This window comes from Hippocampus bargibanti, linkage group LG05 (assembly GCF_051943395.1).
Source record: "Hippocampus bargibanti isolate YZ-2025 linkage group LG05, ASM5194339v1, whole genome shotgun sequence".
Lineage (NCBI taxonomy): Eukaryota > Metazoa > Chordata > Actinopteri > Syngnathiformes > Syngnathidae > Hippocampus > Hippocampus bargibanti.
In genome coordinates, this window is record NC_142738.1 from 17157084 (window position 1) to 17170961 (window position 13878).

Below are 13878 nucleotides of genomic sequence, written 5' to 3' on the forward strand. Positions count from 1 at the left end.
TTTCTTTCTTTCTTTCTTTCTTTCTTTCTTTCTTTCTTTCTTTCTTTCTTTCTTCTCTGCCATGCACACGCACTACTCAGAACTCAAATCAACTTATGCACAATTTTGCACTCCAAAAGTCGAATAACGTGCGTTAAAAATGACCATCTATCTTTGGGAGCATTGACTTCAATTAGACCTTAAAAATGAAAGAAAAATACATTTTATTTTTCGCGATTCACTGCCAGACAATGTGCAAAAACGTGGCCACTGAAGTGCCAGGGTTTTTGTCATTTTCACTCAAATTGCAGGACCCACATAAGATTAAGTTTTAGGACTACATAAACATTCATCGCAGCATTCGAAACCTTAGACTCTCTTCTTTCATCAGAAAGAGTGTTAATTCCTAAATCATATGGGTCTGGAGTTATATAAGCTTGAAATGAGAGCGGATGTCCAAAATATAATGCAATACATTGATATTGATTTATATAGCGCTTTAACAACATCTGCAGCTGAAACAAAGCTCTAACATGGACAAAAGGCAAATGCTGCCCCCTCGTGGGAGGGAAAACATTGCTAGAGGTCTGACCAGCGCTTTACCCTCCGCAAGAAGAAACTAAACCTGAACAAATTCTAGAATGGCGCTACACGTAAAGCTTGTAAATTCCTGAATACATTCAGGAATGTCAGTGAATGTTGTCAGTTTACCGTCTGAGGAAAAACTACCTACTTTGCAAAGCAAGAATAGAAATGTTAATCAAATAAGCTCCTGTGTGACTGACTTTTTACTGTTGATTGCGGTGAGCAGAGGGGCTCAGCCATGTGCTTTTTTTCAAGCAGAGCAAGACTTGAGGCACGGATAAAAACTTCTCCTTCTATCTAAATATGGCACAGACGAGGAAAATACTGTGTACAGCTCTGTGAGTCCTGTACTCACAGTGCCTGTACTCACACTGTGCTATTAAGCAGATAGTTTAAAAATGTGCACAACTAATGTGCACAACTAATGAGAGATGAAAATGTGCACAACTAATGAGAGAAAAAAATTGCATTGGTGAATATGTTAATGATCCCAACTCCCCCTATTCTTCTTAAGCGACTTCAAAGCTGGGCGCAGTGAATGAAAGCCGCGGTGCATCAGGGGAAAATTGGTAAAGTCCTCACAATTGGAGCTCATAGGCGGCATCTCGGGAGTAAAAGCCGGGGAAATGTCTCTTTAAAGTTTTTTTTCCCTCCCCCTAACACACACACACACACACACACACACACACACACACACACACACACACACACACACACACACACACACACACACACACACACACACACACACACACACACACACACACACACACACGCACACGCACACACACGCGCGCGCGCACACGCACGCACGCACGCACGCACGCACGCGTGCACACACATAGTCAGTCGTGTAGTTTCCTCCTCTTTCCGCGTGTGTGTATTTGCATAGCCAATCGTTCTCCAGCACTCGAGCAGGCTGGGCGATTGTTACTGGGCAGACTTCCTCTGACCTTACGCCGGGATGCAGAAGACACATCAAAATGAATGGAGCGGCTAAATTGCATGGAGGGAATACGATTTCAGCTGATCGAGTCTCAAACCACAAGACGATGGTTGAAACGGCACAAAATTCCTTCTCAAAACAACTCTGATTGGAAAATGTAGTTTAATAAAACGGTTCGTTTGTGCAAATTACAGAGAAGATATTGATTGAGAAGTGACGCTCTGAAAAAGAAATGTTTATTATGGGACACCCTGAAAACTTGTGCACCTTGTAAACCGAAATTCGATAAACTGTAATGACGTTGAATAGTCATTCTCTCTCATAATTCCTCTGGTTCTGTTTCTCCCTCGAGCGATTTCTATCGCACATCGAAACATGATACGGAACCGGAAGTGATCATAAAAATATTGTAAATAAAGTATTGAAGATTTTAAGAAAAACAAATACGAATATTCACATAGAAATATTAAACAACAACTCCAAATAAATTATATTTTTCTTGTCATGGCAAGTAATGACTCAATTACATGAAAATCATCCAAATCTGACGCATATCTCTCAACCTTGGCTAACAGCTGCCATTATAAATGATTCCCGAATAAAAGTTGTCGTGTGCCGTACATTATTTGAAATGATTTAAAAAACCTGACAGTTGACTGTGCATGCCCACGTTATGCTTTTATCAATCCTACCGTACACACCGATAAAAAAATTGAGGATTACGTTTGCTGGTTTGCCGTGACAATAGTAGCGATCGGCGGCAGCATTGTCGTTCGTTACCAGCAGTTGAGACGAACTGGATTTGAGCCAAAATGATTTTTGGAGGACCATCGGTTCACCATTTTTTTTGCCATATAAAAGTTGTACTATGCCATACATTATTTAAAATGATTTAAAATGTGTACAAAATATGGAATAACGTCGAAGTTGACAGGTATGCTGATGGATCCGAGAGAAAAGAGCGACAAAGAAGATGGCCTCGAAGCAGGTGCTCCAAACTGTCCGAGCCTCATTTGCCATCAAAACCAACTTCCTTCACCTGCATGGATCGCGCCTGCGGCTGTTTACACACGATAGTTATCTCTCCTCATGCAAATTGGAGGATATGCAACCCATATTTGCTTATATGCATACCTTGTCATGTCACTGCTTGCTTCTTGGAAAGGAACAACCGAGAGTGAACTGACTTCAATTATTTGTATATTTTCCCATATGTGTAAATTTCTTAATGTAATGCAAGCACCACTTGGTGTAATCACGCACATGCCTAGGCGCTCCCCACCCCCCACACCATTGTGCTGGTCCATGGCGAAAAACTGCAAGGGACATCACAGGCGGAAGCGTAAACCGGGCATATCAGAATAAAGCTTTAACATAGCTATGCAAAGACACGCCAAGCCTTTCTGGTATTTACCGTCGGGCTTTTCACCCCAGGATAGTAGTCAAATAAAAAATAATTTCGCAGCACGTTGCAAGAATTTCACCTTGAAAAATAAAACTTGTTTGGGATCTTTCAAGATTTTGATTCAAGTAAGTGAAAAAAAAACAATGAGATAATCGAATTATTAATACATACACGAACTGATCCGTTGATGCTCACAGTGGTCGCGGCTGCACCGAATATAAATATAAATATTGGAATCAAAAAAAGTTTAAGATGAGGAGATGAAAAAAACAAACGATTGGCGTTTTCTATTGGAGTGTGTCATAATCACTGCACGTTTTACAGGTGGAATTTCCGCGAGTGTCTGTCGACTATCATTGTTCCTTTATGAGCGACACTAGAAGAAACGATGAAAAAAATACGGCAAGTGAGACCATGCAGAGTCAAATGGGGAATTCATCTCAGCTCGACCGAGACACAAACACGCTCACTTATGAGTATTTCTTTCACAAACGCACACTTTGCCGAAGTGTATATGCTTTTTTTACAGCTGTCAAGTGATATGAAAACCTTTTAGATTCGTTTTCGTTTTTCAACAGTCACATCAATGTTCCAAGAAATCATGAGAAGATCGTCAAAGGAGGACTGTGTGACCACCCTACTCTCAACAGGAGAAACACATTGTGTTTTTAAATTAGTAGTATTTATTTATTTGTAAACCTTTTGTCCGTTGTGTTCTGGGGAAGTGTAGCCAAACTCGTTTGCATAGATAAGATCAGCTGAGGTATGTGAAAAGAAAATACTCACAGACAAGTCTGCAGGGTGAGGGAGGGCATACCTGATACGCAGGGGTTGCCCATTCACATTTTCTTTTTCATTTTGAACTCTGCAAATGCCATTAATAATTTACATTAAAAAAAAAAAACATTTATTTAAAACAAAATTATATTGCATGGAGCTTGCAAATACATTTCACAACCATTGGATGAAATAAAGAGGATTCACTTTTGGTCCCACCTGAGTTTTTTTGTTTCTTTTCAGAAATATTTAAACACGTGGATGTTTTCAATTATCACGCTTAAAATAAATCTTTATTCTCTCTCTGTTTAAAACGTTTTGGCCAGACATGTCTTTTTTTTTAATTAGAAATGATTACTGACTGATTGCTGAATCTTCTTGCATTGGAATTAATTACAATTCATTAAAGACAAAATTGTAGAAATAATATGAAACTTTTTAATCTTAAAATTCTAATGTGATTATTTCTTCATTTCCCTGGTGATTAATTTATTTGAAATAAATTTGATGTGAATTCTACAAACGTGAAAACTATGAGGGATGAAATCCAAACAAAACGCAGTAATGCCTTGTGAGATTAGACAGAGTAAATTCAAAATAAACAAAACTGCATATCTTTCATGAGTAAAACAAATGAATGAAATATGCAAGTAATCCCCAATTTTCCAATAAAACCATACTGCAGTCACCATTCTCATTATTTCTACTTTAATTTAGCAGCAACACTAATCACGAAGAATACTAATGAATGGGTATCCTTCTTTGTTGTCATAACACTGGCAAATTTCACTTATTTGACACATTCACATTTCCCTAATCTTGCTGTGCTGCTGTATCGTTGAGCAAGTGCAAATGTGCACGCCAAACACCAACAAAGAGAAGTTTGTTGAAACATACGGCAATCCAAAAAAAAAGTGAAAAACATCAAAAGCAGATAACATGGAAAGCCTCACCGAAAAAAAACATTTCCAGTCATACTTAAAATAAGTCAAATGCAATGAATCGATATTTCAGAGCGAGTGGGGGCAAAAATGAAGATGAATGTATCAAATTTTAAATGACGATAATCCCAAAATACCAGTGAAGTATTTCAGCCTCATGCATCTGAAATCCTGTGGAATTGTACACCAATGTCCTGCCAAATAACTCACATATCAAGGCAGTGACACATCAATCTGACCCAGAGGAGATAGCCTATCTTTTCCTCAATACCTTGGCATGATAATATTATTTGTTTCCTTTGATCTTCAACAATGTTTCCATGTGATGTGTTGAAATGCGGCATTTTTCCTTAAATCACCTGCTGTCTTTTGCCCGCGCGGGGCGGCTCTTCAAATAACAGCGGTGTTAGCAACGAACGCCCTTGCTTCCAGACTTCCCTCAGACTCCCTCAGAAATTCTTTGCAAAAACACATCCTCCCAAATTCTTTGAGACATCCCATATCTCAACAGCTGAACGCAGAAATAAAACAAGCCGGAGGAAATGGGAAGATGTGGATTGTGTTGGCTGCATGATGCTTGAAGGTTTTTTACACCAACCTTTCAGAGAAGGCTCAAGAGCTCAAAAATGACTGCTTGTATTCCATTGAAGTGTTATGGAGCCCATACTGTATTCCAGCGTGGGGGCTGATGCATTCAATTTGATTGAAACAGAAGAGGGAGGATCATCAACAACAAAACAATTGAATGCGATTCATTTCAGATACTAGCATGACACGTCTCGATCCAAGTGACGCGATACAATTCAAGCAATGACATCTAAAAGTCATCATTCGTGAGGCAAAATCGAGTTTCTGATTCATATTAATTTTTGCGACACCCTTGATGCATTCGGGCTTGAAATGGAAACACCAGGGATGTCGCAAGCTTTTTGAGCTGTTGTTTTGTTTTCGTCACTGAATTCCCACAAAGAAGGCAGACAATTCTTTGTCCACCGATAACAATGGCATGCTTAGCTTGACCTTACCTTGACTACAGCACCAATATGTACAAGAGTGACTGTTACCCCAATAAAGGGTGACTTAGAAGGATGGCAGTTCCAGTCAATTGTTTTCACTGGAAATGCAAATAAACGTGACTGATATCGACCAGAGCTTCATCATTTGCCAATTCCTTCCAAAAATATTTAAAAAAACATTCAAAAATGGTCCCCACACATTTGTTTCCCACCATAATAAACCTCAAGGCTGAATGCATCATTACCGACTGCTCCGGTTCAGATTGCGCAACAATAAAAATGAATAAAATGTCAAATGAAATGGAAGTCACAAGATGTGATTGTGTTGCGCGGAACCCTAAATCCGAAAGGTTCAACCACCGCCCCAAAATAAAGAATGACAAATATTCCATTGGTTGGATTTAAATAATATTTGTATGAAAACCCTGCACAGAAGCTTGGGAATGTTTGGAGATGATTGTTGGTGAGAAACTTATGAAACAATGCCACTTTTTAAACCGAATTCCTGCAGGAGGTGTTGTGTCTAATTTCTCCAGTGAGGAACCACAAGACTGTCGCTGATTAAAAAGTGGAATAAAAATGCTCTTTGCCATATTGCCAAAGTCGTATGGCATTTGTGGAATATCGTTTCAGCAAAAAAAGAAAAATCCACCCGTTTTCAGCAATCTCGGGGGTGGGGGATGGGAGGGGGGTGGCCATTCCGTCACTTTGTTACAGCTGAAAACTTAGTCACAGTTGTTCAGTGCTCAGGTTATGATCAATCATGGCTCACCTGTTTTCTGAAGCTGAGCCATGATTTCCATGCGTTGCATTCAAAATACTGCTTGAAATAACATTTTGAGGTTGAAATGAGGCCTATTTGACCATATCCCTAGTGCATTGCAATACATTTTCTGTTGGAAGATACACACGATTCATGAAAGTGCTTCCCAGAGCTTGATTTACAATATTCTTGGACCAGCCGTAGGACATCCATGTCATTTCTATCCAATTGCGACCTGTATACAAGAAAAAAAGACTGACTGAAAAGTGTTTTGGGATGCCATTTGTTTTTTTTTAGTCAGTTGTAAAGTTCGTATTGCACGGAGCGGAAAAGCCTTGCAAATGTATGTTTTTTTTCTTTTTTGATCAGGGTTCACTCAAGGTCGCAAATGGTCAAAAAGACATTCTATAACAATGTTCTCAAACAGTTTTTCTTGCGGCAAAGAACTTTTGACCATGTTCACAAATTTGATGGCGTCGAGATAAACTGTCTGCAACCATTAAAACTGTTTTCAATGTCTGCAACTGATGGCAACTGTTTGCATCATCGAACGAAAACTGTGAAAGAAAAAGAAAAAGAAAAAAAACAACAACAATAAAAATACCAGTCGCTACGGCGACACGTGCAAATTCTGAGTGCGATATGGTCTTAGGGCCAATTAAAAAAGTGACTTATCTCATTCTCCCTACACGAGGGGCGCAGACAGTTTTGCATGTATGTATGAAGCATAAGGATGGGGGGGTGGAGGGTGAGATGGAGGGAGATGTTGATGAAATAGGAAGCCACTGTGACATGGATGATGCCATCGTATGGAGCAGGGACACACGCTAGCTACCCCTCTCGTCATGTATGTGTTGTCACTGAGATATTATTCATCATCCAGTGAGGGGGTCGATCAGAAGTGTGGATGTGTGTGTGTGTGTGTGTTTGAGCCTCCTGCAAAGTATCATACATACACTGCAGGGACAAAAGTATTCCTCAACTCATTCACTGCCGTTAACAAATTTATTCGGGAATTGAAAATATGACGTAGACCGCCATTCTCGAATTAATTTGGGTTTTGTTTTTTTCTTACTTGGGTGCCAATAATGGGCTGGCCAGGCCTCTGGCAATGTCTGTTCTCTTTCACAAGGGCAAGCATTTCCCATTATTTCCATGTTAGCACTCTGTTTCAGCTTAGCTGTTATTAAAGCCCTATATAAATCAACATGTATGTATTGTATTTTGCACAGATGTTCATATTTCAAGGTCAGATAACTCCAGACCCATATAACTTAAGAATCAACTCATTTTTTTCTGATGAAAGAAGAGAATTTAAGGTTTCTTACGCTGAATTGAATGTTTATGTAGTCCTAAAAATCAATATTCTGTGGGTGCTGAAATTTGAGTGACTACGACAAAAACCCTGGCTCTGGAGTGGACACATTTTTGCACGCCTGGCAGTGAATAAGTTAGACATATCACACTTGGCGATTTTCTGTCACACGTTGCTTATCACACTTTAGTGTTGAGAGTCGCATTGTGAGTCACAGATTGAATAATTTATCCAATTGGGCCTCACAGATTCGAGTATGTTCAGTCACAGCATCGTGATGATGACGAACCCCAATTTGAAAATCACGGCGGCTCTGCACTGGTGCCTCCTCAATGTGGCCAAACCTTAACTTTACACAAGAAACAACTTGTCTGGTATTCATTTACCTTTCCTCGAACCCCCCACTTCATTCTTACGCCCTTCCTCCCCTCACATTCCTCTACGGGTCTTTTGAACCCCACTAAGAGTCTCCAATGCAGCCATTGAACAATCCAACAAACGAGCACGGACAAAGAGGCTAAATATTGTTGGGAGTGTCTTGAAAGCAAAGCGCCGCCGTCCTTTTGTGTTGGCCACGTTTTTGTCCTCCACATGAGTGAAGGCTGCAGCGCAGCTCAGCTCGTCTCAGCTGCCACCACCGCCAACGTCTCTTCACCTCCAACACCTCCAGGATTTTCCCATGTTCCTATCACCAGCCCTTGACTTTGTCACTCATGCAACAGCTGCTTGCTGATACGACTGTGCACACACAGAACAAAGGCATTGGTAATCCCACCGACTCCTTGGAGCATTGCCTTTTTTTTGTTAAAAAAACTCCCAAGAATGTTTGAAAATTGTGTCTGTTGGTGGTTCGGAAGGATCAACATCCTGAAGACGACCCCCCCGCCCCACACACACGAACAACTTCAAACATAGCTATGTTGAGCTCATAGTGGTCATATCAATGAATTGTGGCAAATGATTAATGGGCCCACACAATTAAGCAATCATTATCAATTATGTATTATTAACGGGCCTCCATTATGTGTTGGTTTGTTGTGTGTTGTATATTGCAATTTATACATTTCAGTCTTCTGTCATTTCTTTTCCGTACTGTACATGCAATTGTTTTGAGGCTTTTAGACAATAGTATACACCCAAGTCAGAATTTAGAGCTGCACACCTTCCGTGGAGAGTAGCACATTTTGTACAACATGCGGGGAAGTACAGACATCGACAGGAAACCATATGGCGTATTTGACAGCGACAAGAGGACGTCCGTTCAGTGGGCAGGAATACAAAACCACGGTTTGTCATTTCATATCCATTTTTCCTTAAAGTGCAGACAGAAAACAGTAGTGTGAGAGTATTGCTATTCATGCTCTTTGCTTGCGTTAATGTATTAAAGTGACTCTTAAAATTTTGCTGGAACATAGAGGCTAATTTTCCGGTTTCATGTTTCCCTTATGTTTGCATTCAAGACGATAAAAAGGTTTGGGTGAGTAAGGAAGTGTTGAAATATACAACGTGTACTTCTCTTTTACTTTCTGTGTGCGTTTTACAGTCGTTAACTCCAAATGGGAGTGACGAATAAACAGCTTGATGCAAGCTGCTTAGTTGAAGAACTGTACGAGCGAGTCTTTTTGGTTTCCCCAAACCACGGTTCCAAAACCTTTTTCGTTTCATCGTCAAAAAAACATAACAATAATAATAACAAAATTAATAACAACAACAATAGCAATAATGTCAAGAATGTCAACAATAATGTCTTTGTGTTGTCATATTATTTGTTATTTAGTTGTTTTGTTTTTTTGACTTCAGATGGCGCCGCGAGACTGGCTGCCTTTCCAGCAGCTCCTGTATTTTGTTTTTCTACTTCTTTCTTTCCTTTCCTCTTCCTTTCATGGCTTTGCAGCTGTGAAATGTAAATTTCTCCACTGCGAGATGAATAAAGAAACATCCAAAACAATTCAATCCAATCCAACTAATACTACTACTACTACTACTACTACTATAATAAAAAAACAAAAACAGCGATAATAATAATAATAATAATAATAATAATAATAATAATAATAATAATAATAAAAAGAACAAGTACAAGAAAAACAGGAAATAGAAAAAGAATAAGAATAAAAATAAAAATAAAAATAAAAATAAAAATAAAAATAAAAATAAAAATAAAAATAAAAATAAAAATAAAAATAAGAATAAGAATAAGAATAAGAATAAGAATAAGAATAAGAATAAGAATAAGAATAAGAATAAGAATAAGAAAGAGATCTAACTCTCTATAACTCATCAAACTATAACTCATCTCCGCTCCATCAGAACTAAAACTCGGCAACTTGAAAGACTTTACAAGAAGACCGGTCTCACTGCTCACAAGGACATGACACAGCTCACCTCACCCATTTCAAGGACTATCTCACGCGCAAAATCACAATACTACTCTGGACGTATTGACTTGAATACTGGAAACACACGGGTTCTCTTTTCCCTCTATCACGAAATCATTCAACTTCCTATCTCTTTCCCCTCACACTTTTATTCCTCTGATACCTTCAACGCTTTGCTTCTGTTTTTTAATGAAAAGATCAACAAAATCCATCAGCACCTCGGCTCCTCTGTACCCCCCCCCCTCCTCCAACCTTTCTATTACTAAGCAACTGCTATCCTCTTTTGAACTCCCCATCCCTCTATAATTTCAGACGTAATCACCAAATCCAAGAATTCCTCCTGTGAGCTCGACACCCTCCCTACAATGCTGATGAAGTCCTGCTTACCCTCTCTTCTCCCTTTTATTTCAGACATTATTCACTCCTCTTTATCCACTAGAATTGTTCCTGTCTCACTCAAAACCGCAGCTGTCACTCCAATCCTCACTCAGATCCCAACGATTTCAATAATTTACGTCCAATGATCTTCTCATGGCAGCCGATAGCGGTTCATTCTTCATCCTCATCCTTCTCGATCTGCCCGCAGCTTTTGACACAATTTCCCACCCCATCCTGCTCAACAAACTTTCCACCCTCGGCATCAGGCACACCCCACTTCGCTGGTTTCACTCCTATCTCTCTGGTCGCTCACAGTTTATCCAAATTAACTCCTTCACCTCACGGTCCTCTCCTGTGTCGTCTGGTGTGCCCCACAGGTCTGTCCTGGGAGCCCTTCTCTTACTTACCCACCTTATTCCTCTTGGCAACATTTTCCGCAATTTTGGCATTCACTTTCACTGCTTCGCGGATTACACCCAACTCTACCTCTCCAGCAAACCCGACGCCTCTCTTCCACCTTCATACCTTTCACTCTGCCTCTCAGAAATCCTGGTTTTCCTACAACTTTCTCAAGCTCAACAGCAAAAAAACTGAACTTCTCCTTGTCTGTACCAAATCCACCCAACACAAAGCAAACAGTTTCTCTCTCACCATTTAGAGTTCAACCGTGTCCCCCTCCCTTCAGGCCAAGAGCCTGGGTATGACACCCAGGCTCCTCGATAGCTCACTATCTTTTTACTCCCATATAAATAACATAAATCGGTCTGCATATTTCCACCTCTGTAATATCAATCGTCTCTGTCCCTCTCTCACCCCTCACACCGCTGCTATTTTTATCCACAGTCTCGTCACCTCCCGCATCGACTATTGTAACTCCTCTTCGGTGTCGATCAAAACTTTCTCCATCAACTCCAACTCGTCCAAAATTCTTCAGCCCGGATCATCACTAAAACCCCATCATTTCACCACATCACCCCTGTCCTCCAGCAGCTCTACTGGCTCCCTGTTAAACTTCGGATTGAATTCAAAATAATTCTTTTTACGTTCAAAGCCATCCATAACTTCCCCCCATCTATGACCTGATTCAAATCTCCGTTCCCTCAAATCCTCATCCTCCCTTCACCTCTATGTGCCTTTTGCCCGTTTCACCACGATGGGATGCAGAGCTTTCAGCCGCTCTGCTTGCAAACGCTGGAATTCACTTCCACCCAACATCCGTAATATTGACTCCCTCCCTACTTTTGAATCCCATCTCAAAACCCATCTGTTTAAGATTGCATTCATGGTCTCGTTCAATCAGCTATTTTATTATTTATCACTTACTACTCACTGTGTATGGTTTTATTGTTTTGTGCTTTTTTTTTAAATTGTAAAGTGTCCTTGAGTGTTCTGAAAGGCGCTTGAAATTAAATGTGTTATTATTATTATTATTATTATTATTATTATTATTATTATTATTATTATTATTATTATTATAACCCCCCCCCAATGCCGCCTCTGAAACTGAACCAATTCAACACCCGAGTGTTGTAACAGCTCTAACATATGAGTATGACACTAAGTAGGGCTACTGTTGGCTTGGTTTTCCTATCCTTGTACAGATGGTAACAGATGGCACATTGGATGTGAGGGTGCGTTGAGCAGAGATGAGAACGAGATTACCGCAACAATTCTGAGTGGGCTTCCCTCCATCTGCACGTGCATCAGGCTCTCACAAGTCTGCTCGGGGATCATGAAGGGATTAAATTAATACAGTGATCGCACATGCACAAGAGCGGTCGACGCAGAGATATAAACTAGAAACATACAGAGTGACATGGACCGTCGACAGCCAAAAACACAGTACCCAAACATCCAAGTAACCTGCCGCGGGTCACGGGGCTTGTAGGTGCTGTTTCTGGGCAATAGACAAATGCCCCCCCCGGACTGGTTGCCAGCCAATCACCGTAGACTCAGAGAGGGAGAACCTTTCATGCTAGAATGAATTTTAAGACAGAGAAAATGATGTTACTCTACATTTAGTTGATAAGAAGCTGCAGCTTGGAACTGCTGGCAATTATCAGTCTTTGAGATCGGAAGATGTTACATATCAACATGCATAATCAAACCTTTTCTACTTTTTAGCACATGTGATATGACTGACTGAAGATGTGAATTTTTATATATCCATATCTTATTTATTTTTTGGTCAAGATGGGCAATGGGCAGATTATTTGGACATGTTATTGTGCAATGTAATAGGAAAATGCACATTGTTTTGTTTCAATATACATGTGTGGACATGGCATTATTGTTCAAACTGAGAGCGGCCCGGTGGTGAGTGGTTAGCACGTCAACCTCAACATGCAGAATTCTGGCCTTCCAGTGTGGACTTTGCAAATTTTCCCAAAGCCTGCGTGGGGTTCCTACCACATTCCAAAAACATGCATGGCAGGCCGATTGAGCACTCTAAATTGTCCCTAGGTGTGAATGGTTGTTCGTCTCTGTGTGCCCGGCAACTGTCTGGTAACCAGTTTAGGGTGTCTCTCACCTACTTCCCAAATACAGCTGGGATAGGCTCCAGCACCCCCTGCAACACTTGCATAAGGCGTTTTGGAAAAATGAATGAATGAGCGAACAAACGAACACATCAGTGTGAACTCTGCCAATGGCTGGCGACCCGTTCATGGAGTAGCGTAGCCACCTGTAATGCCGCACAGGAATGGCGACCACACACTCCCTCAGGACATTATGATCCTTTTGAGAATGTGAGGTGTTGGACTGTAATTTAGGGGCAACATTTTTGACATGGTTGCCTTGTCCATGTTGGTGGCGTCAGCGCCCGCAAGCCAATGTGTGTGTTTAATAGCTACATGTGTCACTCCCTATCTCCCATTCAGAGTGGCACAGAAGTAGAGGGAGACTTAACAGCCTGGGAAAAAGCTGAACAGTGTGAAATTACCTTGATCCAAAGATTCCTGCCGCATACCAGCCCACTGAACCCATAACAGAGGAGGCACTCAGTCGGAGAGGCCTGGCTGCAAAGAACAGCTGAGACATTACAGAGGGCGAAGGGGAAGCTGTGGGGAGGTGAAAGAAAGATAAATGGGTGTAGGAGAGATGGCCAGCCCGCGTAATCTACAGTCCACAGCGAGGGGCAGGGGTCAGGGTGTCTATACAGTATCTAATGTACATCCTGTGATAACGTGGGACAACTGTTAGGTGGGGCAAGGCTAATGACTTGCTCTATAGGATAGTTTCACATTTAAGAGGCCCTTTCAGGGAGTTCTACCAGAAGCCATTTTAAGACTTCACGTGGACAAATTGTTGATGGCAACTGGAAATGAAATGTAAAGTACTCAAAGAGCTCTGACTTCCACGAAATATCTGTATTTGCACTTAATGGTGTAAAGTTG

General features: G+C 40.7%; 1 long non-coding RNA gene across 1 annotated transcript; it reads right to left on the reverse strand.

Moving 5' to 3' along the window:
• Positions 1–3556: 3556 nt before the first annotated feature.
• LOC148898114 (uncharacterized) lies at positions 3557–13535 on the reverse strand. Its single transcript, XR_016115060.1, has 5 exons — positions 13425–13535; positions 12292–12458; positions 12146–12202; positions 8890–9039; positions 3557–8465 (listed from the first exon to the last, which is right to left on the reverse strand). It is a non-coding gene; the product is annotated as an uncharacterized LOC148898114 (long non-coding RNA).
• Between the last annotated feature and the right edge of the window lie 343 nt (positions 13536–13878).